Source organism: Dermochelys coriacea, chromosome 2 (assembly GCF_009764565.3).
Source record: "Dermochelys coriacea isolate rDerCor1 chromosome 2, rDerCor1.pri.v4, whole genome shotgun sequence".
Classification (NCBI taxonomy): domain Eukaryota; kingdom Metazoa; phylum Chordata; order Testudines; family Dermochelyidae; genus Dermochelys; species Dermochelys coriacea.
The window spans coordinates 220,076,776-220,089,766 of NC_050069.1; positions in this window are offsets into that span (position 1 = coordinate 220,076,776).

A 12,991-nucleotide genomic window follows, 5' to 3' on the forward strand; every position below is an offset into this window, starting at 1 on the left:
GAGAGAAGGAGGAGCAGGAACCCTGCACTCTGGGGGAAGAGGTGGGGGGAGGGGGAAGCTTTCCTGCCCTACAAGGAGAGAGTGGTGGGCAGGGGGCAGAAAAGAGCGGGCCAGGCTGTGCAGGATTTTTAGTGGCACGCTGCTGTCTGCCCAGGTCCAGCAGACAGCAGCGTGCCATTAAAAAGTGGCTCACGTGCCGTGTTTGGCATGCATGCCATAGGTTGCCGACCCCTGATCTAGACCATCCCTGAGAAGTTTGTGTAATCTACGCTTAAAAATCTGCAATGATGGAGATTCCACAACCTACATGGCCAATTTATTCCAGTGCTTTACCACCCTGACAGTTAGGAAGTTTTTCCTAATGTCCAACCTAAACTGCCCTTGCTGCAATTTAAGGTAATTGCTTTTTGTCCAGTCCTCAGAGGTGAAGAATAAGTTTTCTTCCTCCTCCTTTTAACAACCATTTATGTACTTGAAAACTGTTATAATGTCCCCTCTGAGTCTTCTCTTCTCCAGATTAAACAAACCCAGTTTTTTAAATCTTTCCTCATAGGTCATGTTTTCTATATATTTCATCATTTTCGTTGCTCTTCTTTTGACTTTCTCCAATTTGTCCACATCTTTCCTGAAATGTGGCAGCCAGAACTGGACACAATACTCCAGTTGAGGCCTAATTAGCACTAAGTAGACTGGAAGAATTATTTTTCATGTCTTGCTTGCAACACTCCTGCTAATACATCCCAGAATGATGTTTGCTTTTTTGCAACTGTGTTACACTGTTGACCCATATTTAGCTTGTGATCCATTATGATCCCCAGATCCCTTTCTGCAGTACTCCTTCCTAGACAGTCATTTCCTATTTTGTATGTGTGCAATTGATCGTTCCTTCCCAAGTGCAGTACTTTGCATTAGTCTTTTTGAATTTCATCCTATTTTCTTAGGACTATTTCTCCAGTTTGTCCAGATCATTTTGAATTTTAATCCTATCCTCCAAAGCACTTACAACCCCTCCCAGCTTGGTATTGCCTGCATATATATATATACATGTAGCCAATGTTGGGTTTGTACTCATATATCCAAAGATCTTATAGAGGTGGGTGGATCTCTTAACAGGTTGGTGTCAATGGGGGGTGGTTCCTACTGGGTTCCCCCAAATGCGATCTTCTCTGTGGGTCTTTCCACCCTATCCATACCAGCAAACCTTTTTTAACCTGTTGTTATGACCACTTCTAACTCCTTATGCAATATGCATATACATGAGGATTTTAACCTTTCTTTTCCTTATCTGAACTTCCATACCCAAAGCATTTTGGGGTGCCCTTCTTTTCACAGGTTGCTCTCTTTGTTCCACTTTTGTTATTACCATCTTATTAACATATGCCTAAACTTGTTCCCATGTGGTCAGAGCAGAACTTCCCGTGATGTTACAGTCAGGTGCCTTGCAGTCTAAATGCGTATATTGCAGTCTATTTTTTCTGGAACATCACCTACTGGCACATTCTCTACAGCAGTCTTGTAACCTTACTGGCATAGGACCATTCCTGGGTCACCGACTCATGTCAAGTCTAGGTAAGCCTGAGACCTAGTGTGACAAGCTGAAATCTTACAGGCATTAGCCTATTGGACTTGCATTACTGCCTTACCTTACCTATATACCTAATATACACTCATCATTCTAAATACTTATCAATCTTATATACCTATGATCCTATCCTACTGATATCTAGACCTACAACTTAAATCTATTCATCACGCATAGATTACATATGGAATAACATAAGAGTTTGCCACAACAATAGATGATACAATTAAATGATAAATGAACCAATTGGCTACAGGTATGAAGCCTTAATTGGCATGAGTTTGGGAATGACCATGTTACTTAAGAGTTAAGAAGTCATAAGGTCATTCTAAACGAGTGTTGACAATACCTTTATACAACGTCACTCCATTCCCATGTATTTTACAAATGTTATTTCAAACACAAATAAGAGTACCAATATTTTTAATCCCTCTACGTTAAAAGCAGGTTTATTAGTATCATGAATCCCCCTGTACAAAGCTCAGTGGAGAGATATTTTAGAAACCTCTGAACATTCCTTAAGATAGCATTTCTATCCATGAAAAGGGCATCATTTAAAAAGTGAAATTTTTTCTGGGCCTAACACGACTAGGATCAAGAAGTGTACAACACATTGGAAAACCAGGAATCTCCCCTGTTCTGTGTAACAGCTGTCATGTCTTCAGCCCTGCAGCATTGCAAGATATCAGATATTCAACCTGTCTCTGGTGCATGACTGAATGTTGCTGGTATTAGGCCAGAGAACAGGGTAGTTTTCAGGGAATTTCCACACTGATGTGGACATGGAAGCAATGAGATGCAGACACCATACTATGATTAAATACAGAGGCCATAGTTTTATTCAAAACTTTTATCTAACTGGGGTAACAATCCCAAATAACCTGATGGAGTTGTTCTACTGCTGTTCTCAATTGGCACCACTAGACTCTAAACCTTATGATGGGTATGAAGGCCAGGTTCCCTCTGTACCCTCAGGCCTGCACAGGAACCCTGACTAGGAAGGTCCAGCCTGCTCCTATCCTACATGAAAAAGGAGAAGAAATTAGATGAAACACAAGCTGCATGAGACAGGCAAAATCCCTCACCAGGCAATACCATGCTCAGGAACAATATCCAGGCAGCCCACTGAGTTACAGAGACCCTATTAAGACACTTTCTAAGCACCCAGCCACCCTGGAATTTCACTAAGGTGTGACAACTGTAACAAACTCTCAAACAAGATCTCCTGAATGAAGGTTGGAATTTAAAAATTCCATGCACAACAGTTTGCCAATTTTCCCATGTTTGAAAAAATTCCCTGAAGACCCCCAAAGTGGCAATCAGCCTAACTCCTGGCATCACCAGAGATCCAGCAACTAGATCAGTGGTTCCCAAACGTTTTCATGCTGCAACCCCCATTGGTCTCACCTCTTACTGTTACTACACCTGTTACTGTGACCCCCAGGGTAGGCCTCATGGTTGAGAGTGAGCCCATCCTGCCAGGACTCCCCCAGAAATTTTTTTCATGGTACACCAAGAGTGGGGGGACAGGTGCTGGAGTGGCTGGCTGGGCTGAAAGAGGCAGTAGGTGCATTTGGGAGAGCAGAGAAAGAGACGTGTTGGGTAGTGGGGAGAAGGGATGGAGTGAAAAAAGCTGCTTGGTCTTCTTATTGGATTCAGAGCTTGCCAAGCCAATTTTGCTGTAGCCTCATCAGCAAAGTGCAGAGCCCGCAGACCACCATCAAACCTGGTCAGAGGGCAGTCATCAGGGATGTGTGACATTGGCAGTCTTTGGCCACAGCCACATGTGGGATCCTCTCTTTGACTGCAAAGGTTGGCTGCACATTTACCCACGCCCATTCAAAATTGATTCAGAAGGGCCCATAAGTAGTGTGGCAAATCAAAACTGAGTGCAGGCACAGTCAGGCCAGTTATAAGACATTGGTTTGCTACATCATCTCCAGACCATTCTTCATGCCACATCAACATTGCAGAGAAATCTGAGCAGGGCTAGTGGGCCGGCAACGATAAGTGGACTCTTGTGTGGTCAAAGAGATCTGTGTGTAGTGGTAGCCTCAGGTTTGCCCTGATCTTCTCAACCATTCTGGCTGTAGCAGCCTAAGGCTTGATGTGTAGAGAAGTGATGTTGTTCAACATGGAGAGCCATGGTTCTGGTGTGGGTCACATCATTCCAGTTACAATGCTCATGGCTGAGTGTAGTTGTGTGTCAACCAACTTTATATGAGATGAATGGAGCCAGATCGGAGCACAGTATTCTGCTGCAGGGTGAAAAAGGAAGCTAAGCTGGATACTGCTGACTATGACAACATATTGCCAGAACTGCCTGGTGAGGTGGGGAGAATAGAGATGGGAGGAGATAGGATAGTCTGGTGGAGGAAGAGGGAGTAGTTGCCTGGTATCACCCAGGCTCAGGAAAAGGCACCAGTACCTGTTGCAAGCAGAGCTGAGGTGGACAGAAGGTACATATTCATGCTGCATGTGGCTGCTTGACATGTCCCAGATCCAGAGGCACCCACCTGGCCTGGAGAATGTTTGGTGTTCTCATCCTGGCCCTCTGCTCCCAGAGGTTGTGGCACAGCAGCAACATGTTCAGGCGCACTGGCCTGGGATGGGGTCCCTTTGCCAGGGGATCTCACCAAAGAGACATTGAGGAACTACCCTGTGAGTCTCCCTATAGGTTTTGGTGCCTCCCTCCAAGTCCAGATGATAAAATGGTTTGTACTGTGCATGATGTGCATATGGCTGCTGGCACCATACGATGCCACTTATGTTTGGCACATCTGCCCCTCCATACATTTTCAGCATCTCACAACCCTTCTCCCATTGGTATCCTTTGGGACCCACAGTTTAGGAGCCATTGAACTAGATTAAAGGGAGAGGGAGAGGAAATTGGGGCTGAAATAGAAGAACTCACAGTGGCTACTCCACCTAGGAAATATTAAACAACCTCATGTTCTGGCTCCTCTTTAGTGGGGATAATCACCTGGCTTTGCACCATCCTGTCAGATGACCAAGATGAGGGTGGTTTACCTTAGTGGTCAGAGCAGGCATAGAAAACCAAGTGTCAGAAACAGGGATTAGGTTCAGAGCCAGAGTCAGTAGCTAGAACCAAGGGTCAAACCAGAGTGTAGGAACTGGATACCAGAGTGAAGGGTCAAAGTCAAAATCTGTAGTCAGAAGCCAGAGTATGGTCAAGCCAGAGGTCAGGAAGTGAAGCAAGCCAGGTAACAGGTAAGTAGGGATTAAAAGCAAGGGCAGGACCGAGGCAAGGCTGGCTGCAAAGCAGGAGCAGCAGGAACAAGATAACGCAGGAGCATTCACATTCATGGGCACAAGCACTGAGAAACCAGAGAGCAGCTACTGCTGCTGGCTTGCTGACCTCTCCAGCCAATCAGTGGTGTGGCCAAACAGGCAGCCTTGTGCAGGTCACTTATACTGATGAGGTTGCCCAAATACTAGTTGTATGGCAGGCCCTGATTCTTGACACACACATCCCACCGCCCAATGGCAGCAGCACTGGGGTGGCCCTTTTGTAAAGGGACTGCTCAGTGCAACAAAGTAAATCTACTCACAAGACTGCAGGCTGGGAAACTGCTGCTTTATTTATTTGTATCACAGCTGAGTGGGAGGAAAAACTCTTACTAACAATGCAGGAAATAAGGAGCATGGATCTGATCCATAATATCTGGTGTAACCCAACTAATCCCTTAATAATTACTACTATATAGACAGGCCCTAGAGTTCTGGCCTCATATGCAACATGGGACTCTTCCTGCTGCTCCCCTCCGTCCCAAGAGGTTATTGTTTTATCTAAACTAGTTCAGCTCTTCCTATTTTAAATGCCCACTTTAGGCTGAAACCAGAACAAAGCTGTCAGCAATGCTGTCAGCAGTCTTTCTATCATTGGGGTGATCCATCGAAGGAGCAAGGTTTTTCAGAACATAAGCCTAGAAGCAAAAGGGAAAGGAAGGCATAAACCCAATTTTAAAAACAGGAGCCCACATCATTTCACCACTGAGATGCAGACATCTGGGGAATGACTGGTTGCAGTTCTGCTGGGTAATATTCCATTGTTAACATAGTTGTTTATTTCCAAGTGTAAGCTCCACATTTGTACAGAATGTAATAGCTAGCACAGGGTGGTTAAAAAGCTGTTCTGCTGTAATAGGGTAATTTGTTTGTTGGCCATTAAATGAGAATGCTGGGATTTTAATTCCACTATTTGGTTTCCAGCATCTACTATAATTAATTTTCTCTTATTGTGTTGCTATAGAATCAAATGGAAACTAATGATGTGGAACCTAAAGTTGTCAAGGCAGTGATGAGCTTCCACTACATGGTGGGAAGCTCCTGCTTCTGACAAAATGGCAGATGACTTGAGTGGTTACCAGCAATGCTGGGGTTCTTTGCCTGGTGGCTATGTTCTGCTTGAGTTAGACCACCTGCAGTTCTAAAGCAAAACAACTTCAAATCTCTTACTCTGTGCTCTCTTTGACAACTTCATAACATGTTACTTGTCCTCAGAATTCAGTTTCTTCAACGGACTCCTTTAAAAAGCCGCAAACCCGCAATCTATTTAGAAATATTTATTGCTATGAGCATGGCAATGGTACAATAGAACTGTAAGGAAACCCCACTGAAATGAATGTAGGGTCGGGGTGTGTAAATGGTTTGGATGAAAGTTGCCATCTGACGGAGGAAGGTTCAGTTGTAATTGACTGCCCCAGTGAATGCACAAGTCAGGGCTATAAAGGCTCTTTGCCATCTCAGTCACTGCGCCACGCAGCAAAAGATGTCATTTGTAAAAGACCATTTTATCAAACAATATGAAAAATAAAAAACGTGAACTGTTGGTTTAGTGATTTTTTTGAAAATCTCTTTTAAACATTTCAACTCTCTGATTCAGTTGGCTTTCTCTCCAGTGTTGCTGCTGACATTCTGGGGAAGGGGAGAAGGGTTGATGCCACTTCATGGCAGACCCTCTGAATTAAGAGCAAAGGCTGCTTTTAAAGCAGACCTTCCCCACTGCTGCTGCTCTCCCATTCTCCTTCTCTCCCACTTACTCCTCTGCCCTCCTGCCCTCCACCCATCGGTGCTTGTTGGGCAAGGAGCCCAGTTCCCACAGAACTCAATTGTAACTTTACAGTACAGTAATGAGCAACCTGTGGCTCAGAGAGTCACAATTCCTCCCATTCCCTTCTTACTCTGGTGTGGTGGGAAGTAAGTTACTTCACACTTTGTCATGAAGCAGTTTGAAGGGCTGAGTAGGCTAATAAGGGGGGAAGTGTACTCCCCCAAGTCCCATGCACAGCCAAGTAAGCACAGTAATCTAGCCTACATTGTCGCCAAAAACTTTAATGTTAATATATTTTTGCTGCTGTTTCAGCTAAAGCCAAATCCTTATCTAGCTCTGCAAGAACAGGTGTGAGGAAAAACTGTGATTGATATTTTTTAAAATAAAAATGGTGTTTAGGTCTTTTAAAAAAGCAAGGGTGGAATCAAATCAAGGTGCAAAATTCAGATCTGGTTTTTAGACCTTCAGGACCTATAAAAGCCCTTCTGATGTCACTTGATTAGGTTCCCTTGCTAGTAGGTCCAGGAATCAGCGTCAGTGACCAAATCACCCTGCCAGGTCAGCTTAGAGATGGTGGTGGTGATGGCGGGGCAGGTGCTGGTAGGAGGTTAGTCCTGTGAGCTCAAAATAAGCAATGCATCCAAAGCTGAAGTGTTTGATAAGAACAGCCATACTATATCAGAACAATGGTCCATCTACCTAAATATCCTGTCACTTACAGTGGCCAATGTCGATTGTTTCAGAGGGAATGAAAAGAACAGGGCAATTCTGAGGGATCCAGTTCCAGCTTTTGACTGTTGGAGGGTTAGGAACACCCTGAGTGTGGAGATGCATCCCTGACCATCTTGGCTAATAGCCATTGATAGACTTATCCTCCATGAACTTATCTAACTCTTTTGTGAAACCAGTTATATTTTTGATCTTCACAACATCCTCTGACAATGAGTTCCACAGCCTGACTGTGTGTTGTATGAGGAAGTCCTCTTTTATTGGTGTTTTAATCCTGCTACTTGTTAAATTCCTGCTGCCCAGTTCTTGGGTTATGTGAAGGGAGTAAATAACACCTCCCTATTCACTTTCTCCACTCTAGTCATAATTTAATAGACCTTGATCATATTCCCCCTTAGTCAGCTCTTCGCTAAACTGAACATTCCCAATCTTTTTAATCCCTCTGTGCATGGAAGCTGTTCCATATCCAAATCCTTTTGGTTGGCCCATCTCTGCACCTTTCTCAATTCTTTCTCAATTTGAGATAGGATGACCATCCCTGTAGGGGGAAAATGCCAAAGAAATCCACCACAGTAGCATTTAACGTCAAAAAGAAGAACTAAACAAAAAGGAGGAGGCTACTTACCCAAAAATTAGAAGGAACAGACACAAGAGTGAAATGACTTTCAACTACATGGAGATTATGTAAAAATACAGCATTAGAGGCTTAAGTTAAATGTATACTACAAATTTAAAAAAAAATAGTAAGAGGACCAAAAAATGCCATCATGGCTAATCAGCGGAGTAAAAGAGGTGGGTAGAAGTAAAGTGGCATCATTTAAAAATTGGAAGTCAAATCCCAGTGATAAAAATAGGAGCATATATTCTGGCAAGTCAAGTGTAAAAGTATAACAAGGCAGTCCAAGAAACAATCTGAAGAGCAACTAGCTAAGGACACAAAGATTAACAGCTTTTTTTTTTAAATACAGCAGAAGCAGGAAGCCTGCCAAACAGTCAGTGGGGCCACTGGATGATTAAGGTGTTAAAGGAGCATTCAAGTAAGACAAGGCTATTGCAGAGAAGCTAAATGAATTCTTTGCATCAGTCTTTACTGCAGAGGATATGGGGGAGATCCCCACACCCAACACATTCTTTTTAGGTGACAAATCTGAGGAGCGGTCACAAATTGAGGTGTCATTACAGGATGTTTTGGAACAAACTGATAAATTAAATGGTAATAAGTCATCAGGATCATCTGGTATTTACCCAAAAGTCCTGAAGGGACTCAAATATGAAATTGCAGAACTACTGCCTGTGATATGTAACCTATCACTTAAATCAGCCTCTGTATCATATGACTGGAGTTTAGCTCCTATTTACAAAAAGAAAAAAAAAAGCTCCGGAGGAGGTAAGCTTAATTCCAGTACCAGGCAAATTGGTTGAAACTGGAGTAAAGAACAAAATGATCAAACACATAAATAAAAACAATTTGTTGGGGAACAGTCAATATGATTTTTGTAAAAGGAAATCATGCCTCACCAATCTATTAGAATTCTCTAAGGGTGTGTGATGGGCATCTACCCCACATAAGGCCTGAGTAAATAAAAAGGGCCAATTAACCCTGTGTGCCCGCAAGGGCTGGGGGAAGAAGATACCAGCGAAAGGAGGACACTCAGGCCTAAGAATAGTAAACTATGCTTTATTGAAGGAAGGAAGAACTTACGCTCCAATTTGCATGGGGAGCCCCTAGGACACGCGGAGGGGCTACAGGGGACTCTGGCCTTTCAGGACAGCTGACCAGGCAGGACTCCGCCAGGGGGAGTCCTCTGCAGCACTATATTCTCCGCGCTTATCTCGGGGTTACATGGGGTCAATAGCTGGCTACATTCTTATATGTACGATTTATGCTTATTCCATAAACTGACTCATTTACAGGGAAAAATATGTTGAGCTATGCTACAATATCTTTTGGCAGGGTCTGTCGGACAAAGTTAATTGAAACTGCCTGCATCCTTCGCTTACATCCAGTCACATACTCAGTCCACCACTTAGCTCCTTGCCAATCTTCAGCAACCTTGCCCCTACACCCTGTGACAGGTTGCATGTGGAAAAGGGTCAGGGCTGATAAATGATTGATGATGAAGCCTAGCTGGGCAGTGGCAGGGGCAGGCAGAGTTGGTATAAAACGAGGAAGTGGAGCACAAGAAGTGGGTGCAGCAAGGAACACAGCAGCCACTTCCTGGAGAGGAGAGGAGAGGAGAGGAGAGGAGAGGAGAGGAGAGGAGAGGAGAGGAGAGGAGAGGAGAGGGTCATTGTCATCATCATCATCGTCATCCTCCTCCTCATCATCATCCTAGGGAGGAATAAATTCTGGTATCATGCCTGGGAATACAGACTCTGGTAAGAACCTAAGAGAAGGTGAAGTAGCTACAGGAAACAGAGGAGATTCCAGTGCTAACCCAGGGGTGGGCCAGAAGACAAAGAAAGGAAGGTAGTAGAGAGACCAGGGAAACAGCAACAGGGTCTGGTATTGCTAAAACCATAGTGTCTGGACATAGGATCCCTTGGTTGGAACTTGGAGTAGTGGGTGGGCTTGGGTTCCCTACTACTCACTAAGGAAATGGCACAGTGGGGCAGTGGAACAGCATGCTGCCTGAGACAGATCATCCAGATCAACCTTACTACGTCAGAAAGAGACATGTATAGTGACCTAGCTAGTGGGCCAAGCCATGAAGAGAAGCAATTAACTTAAGAGACAGAGAGAGAGATCATAGGGCAGAGCAACTGAAGGCAATAGACTGGTTGAGAGCTCATCCCCAAGTAAGCCATGAGGAGGGACCCCATTGGTGAATTGTCAACCCCACATGAACAAGTTGATATACTATACTTGGCCTTGAAAAAGACCTTTGACAAGGTCCCTCACCAAAGGCTCTTAAACAAAGTAAGCAGTCATGGGATAAGAGGAATGGTCTTCTCAAGGATCAGTAACTGGTTAAAAGATAGGAAACAAAGGGTAGGAATAAATGCTTAGTTTTCACAATGGAGAGAGGTAAATAGTGGAGGTCCCCCATGGATCTGAACTTGGATCTGTGCTATTCAAGATATTTATAATTTATCTGGAAAAGGGGATGAATAGTGAAGTTGCAAAATTTGCAAATGATACAAAATTACTCAAAATAGTTAAATCCAAAGCTGACTAAAAAGAGTTACAAAGGGATCTCACTAAACTGGGTGACTGGGTGATAAAATGACAGATTAAATTTAATTTTAACTGCAAAATAATGTACACTGAAAAAAATAATCCCAACGGTATACATAAAATGATGGGGTCTAAATTAGCTGGTACCACTCAAGAACGAGAACTTCTTGTCATCATGGATAGTTCTCTGAGAACATCCACTCAATGTGCAGTGGCAATCAAAATATCTAATGAAATGTTAGGAACCATTGGGAAAGGAATAGATAATAAAACAGATAATATCATAAAACCACTACATAAATCCATGGTACACCCACACCTTGAACACTGTGTGTGTGTGTATGTGTGTATCTCCGCACAAAGCTTGAAGTTCATACCATATGGCTCTGGAGCATGAACAATACACATCACACAATCATTCATCCAGGCCTTCTCTGTTGCAGCTGAGGCAGCATTGTTTTGACTGGCCCAGCCAACACTCCACATTTCTGGGATGTCCGGGTTTGAGTTTTGTTTGCGAGTAAGACTGCTATGATGACTGGGGCCATTTGCAAGATTCAGATTGAAGTTTCAACTTCTGACACCCTGCACATGTTTGAGGTTGTTCAGATCCAGAATTTTCTTTCAGTTCCTTCCAAAAACTCTGTTAATGGCCCACCTCTTTTTGACAGAGGAATTATACAACAGTCAGACCACTAGTATAATTGACTCATGCATATACTTATATTCACCTTGACTCATTACATTTTCAAGGATCCTTTTGATCTTTTTGCCATATGCTGCATCTACATCTTCAGTTGTGCTTCTATTGTGAAAGTCTGTATGGGGGGGGACAGCTCTTTAGGGCCCCCAACACGTGGTACTGCAGTTGCTCCCCACCTTAGTCTGCAAAGTTTGGCAGCCTCCTTGGAGTAAGTAGCCTATGCCATGAGCTTGGCATCAGTCTCAAACCAAGTAAAAAAATAGCAACTGATGATTCAGCTGTCTGTGCCTTTAAACAACAACAAAATAACCTTTCAAATGCAATATTTAGTTGCAGTGCTTAGGGCAAGACCCTCACCTGGGCCTGGGTTCCAGGTTAGCCCTGAGGCACTCCTCTATCCCAGGCTCACCCAGCTCTGCCCCTGAGCAAAAGCAGGCAAGCCTTCTTAAGTGGCTTGCTGGTTTTACACTGGTCGGCATTTCCTTCCATGCCTCTGAAGGACTGCCTTGTTAGTTGTCTTGATCTGAGTGGATTTTTCTTGAGTGGGCAATGTCAGTATGCTGATATCTCCAGCAGGGGGCAGAGAAGGCCTGGGAGACTATGTCACAAAGATCTATTTCTGTGTTGTTTTTCTTTGCTCAAATATTAACTCAATAGATATTTTCCCCAAAAATATTTTAAAACAATGTATAGGCGGTTTAAATACAGTAAGAAAAAGAGCAGTTGACATTTTTTATTTGCTCATAGCTAAAAGCTCACAGCTCAATTTCATCTGCTCACACACTTTTTTTGTAGATGGAACAATTTATTATGCTACTTTTTCCTTTCATCAATTTAATGTTCATTTTGAGTTTAGGTGTGCTATGAAAAATATTTTATTCTATGAAACAATTTTAATAAGATTTTGGGCCACTGAAGCCCATAACAGAAAAAGATGATTCTGTAACCCTCTACTGAAGTTCACTCTATACTGCTAATTTCTATATTTAGCTCTGAGTGGAAAATAAGGGGTGAGGAACATTTTAGCAGATTCACAGCTCTTTGCTGATGACTCCTAAGTCTACCTTTCAACACTTATCTCTTAATATCTTTCCAGTCCCAGACTTCTGCTTGTCTCTCTGATATCTCTTCTTGACTGTCCTGCTGTGAACTCAAGCTTGATACATCCAAGACTCAGATGATCATATCTCTTTACAAGACCCACCCTCTTCCTCCTTTCTTTGTCAATGTTGACAGCACACCCGCGTCCTTTCAATAGTTCAGGTTGCTATATTGGGGAACCTTCAACTTCTCTCTCTCTCCTTTCATCAAATATTGCTACTCTAAAATATGTCCACAGTTTGCCCCCTTCACATAATTCCTGCCACTAAGACTATAGCCCATGCTTTAGCCATCTCCCATCTACCAGTAAATATTGCAGCCTCATACACTCCAGTTGTCTTCTTCTCACCTCTTGTTACTATAGGCCATCCCAAAAGCTGCAGCCCATACCATTTTCCTTTCTCATCATTCCAACATTATTTGTTCAGTACTTGACTGCCTGAACTGGCTCATTTTCTAATATACAAATCTCAAGCATCTCCTCTTCAACATCAAGAAACCAAACAAATCTTCAGTGCCCTCCATTCCTTCTCTTTTCTCCTCCCATACCTCCTCCTGGACACTTATGTTCCCCAAATTTTCCCTCACAACTGTTCCCTTCATCTCTTCTGCCTCTCATATCTC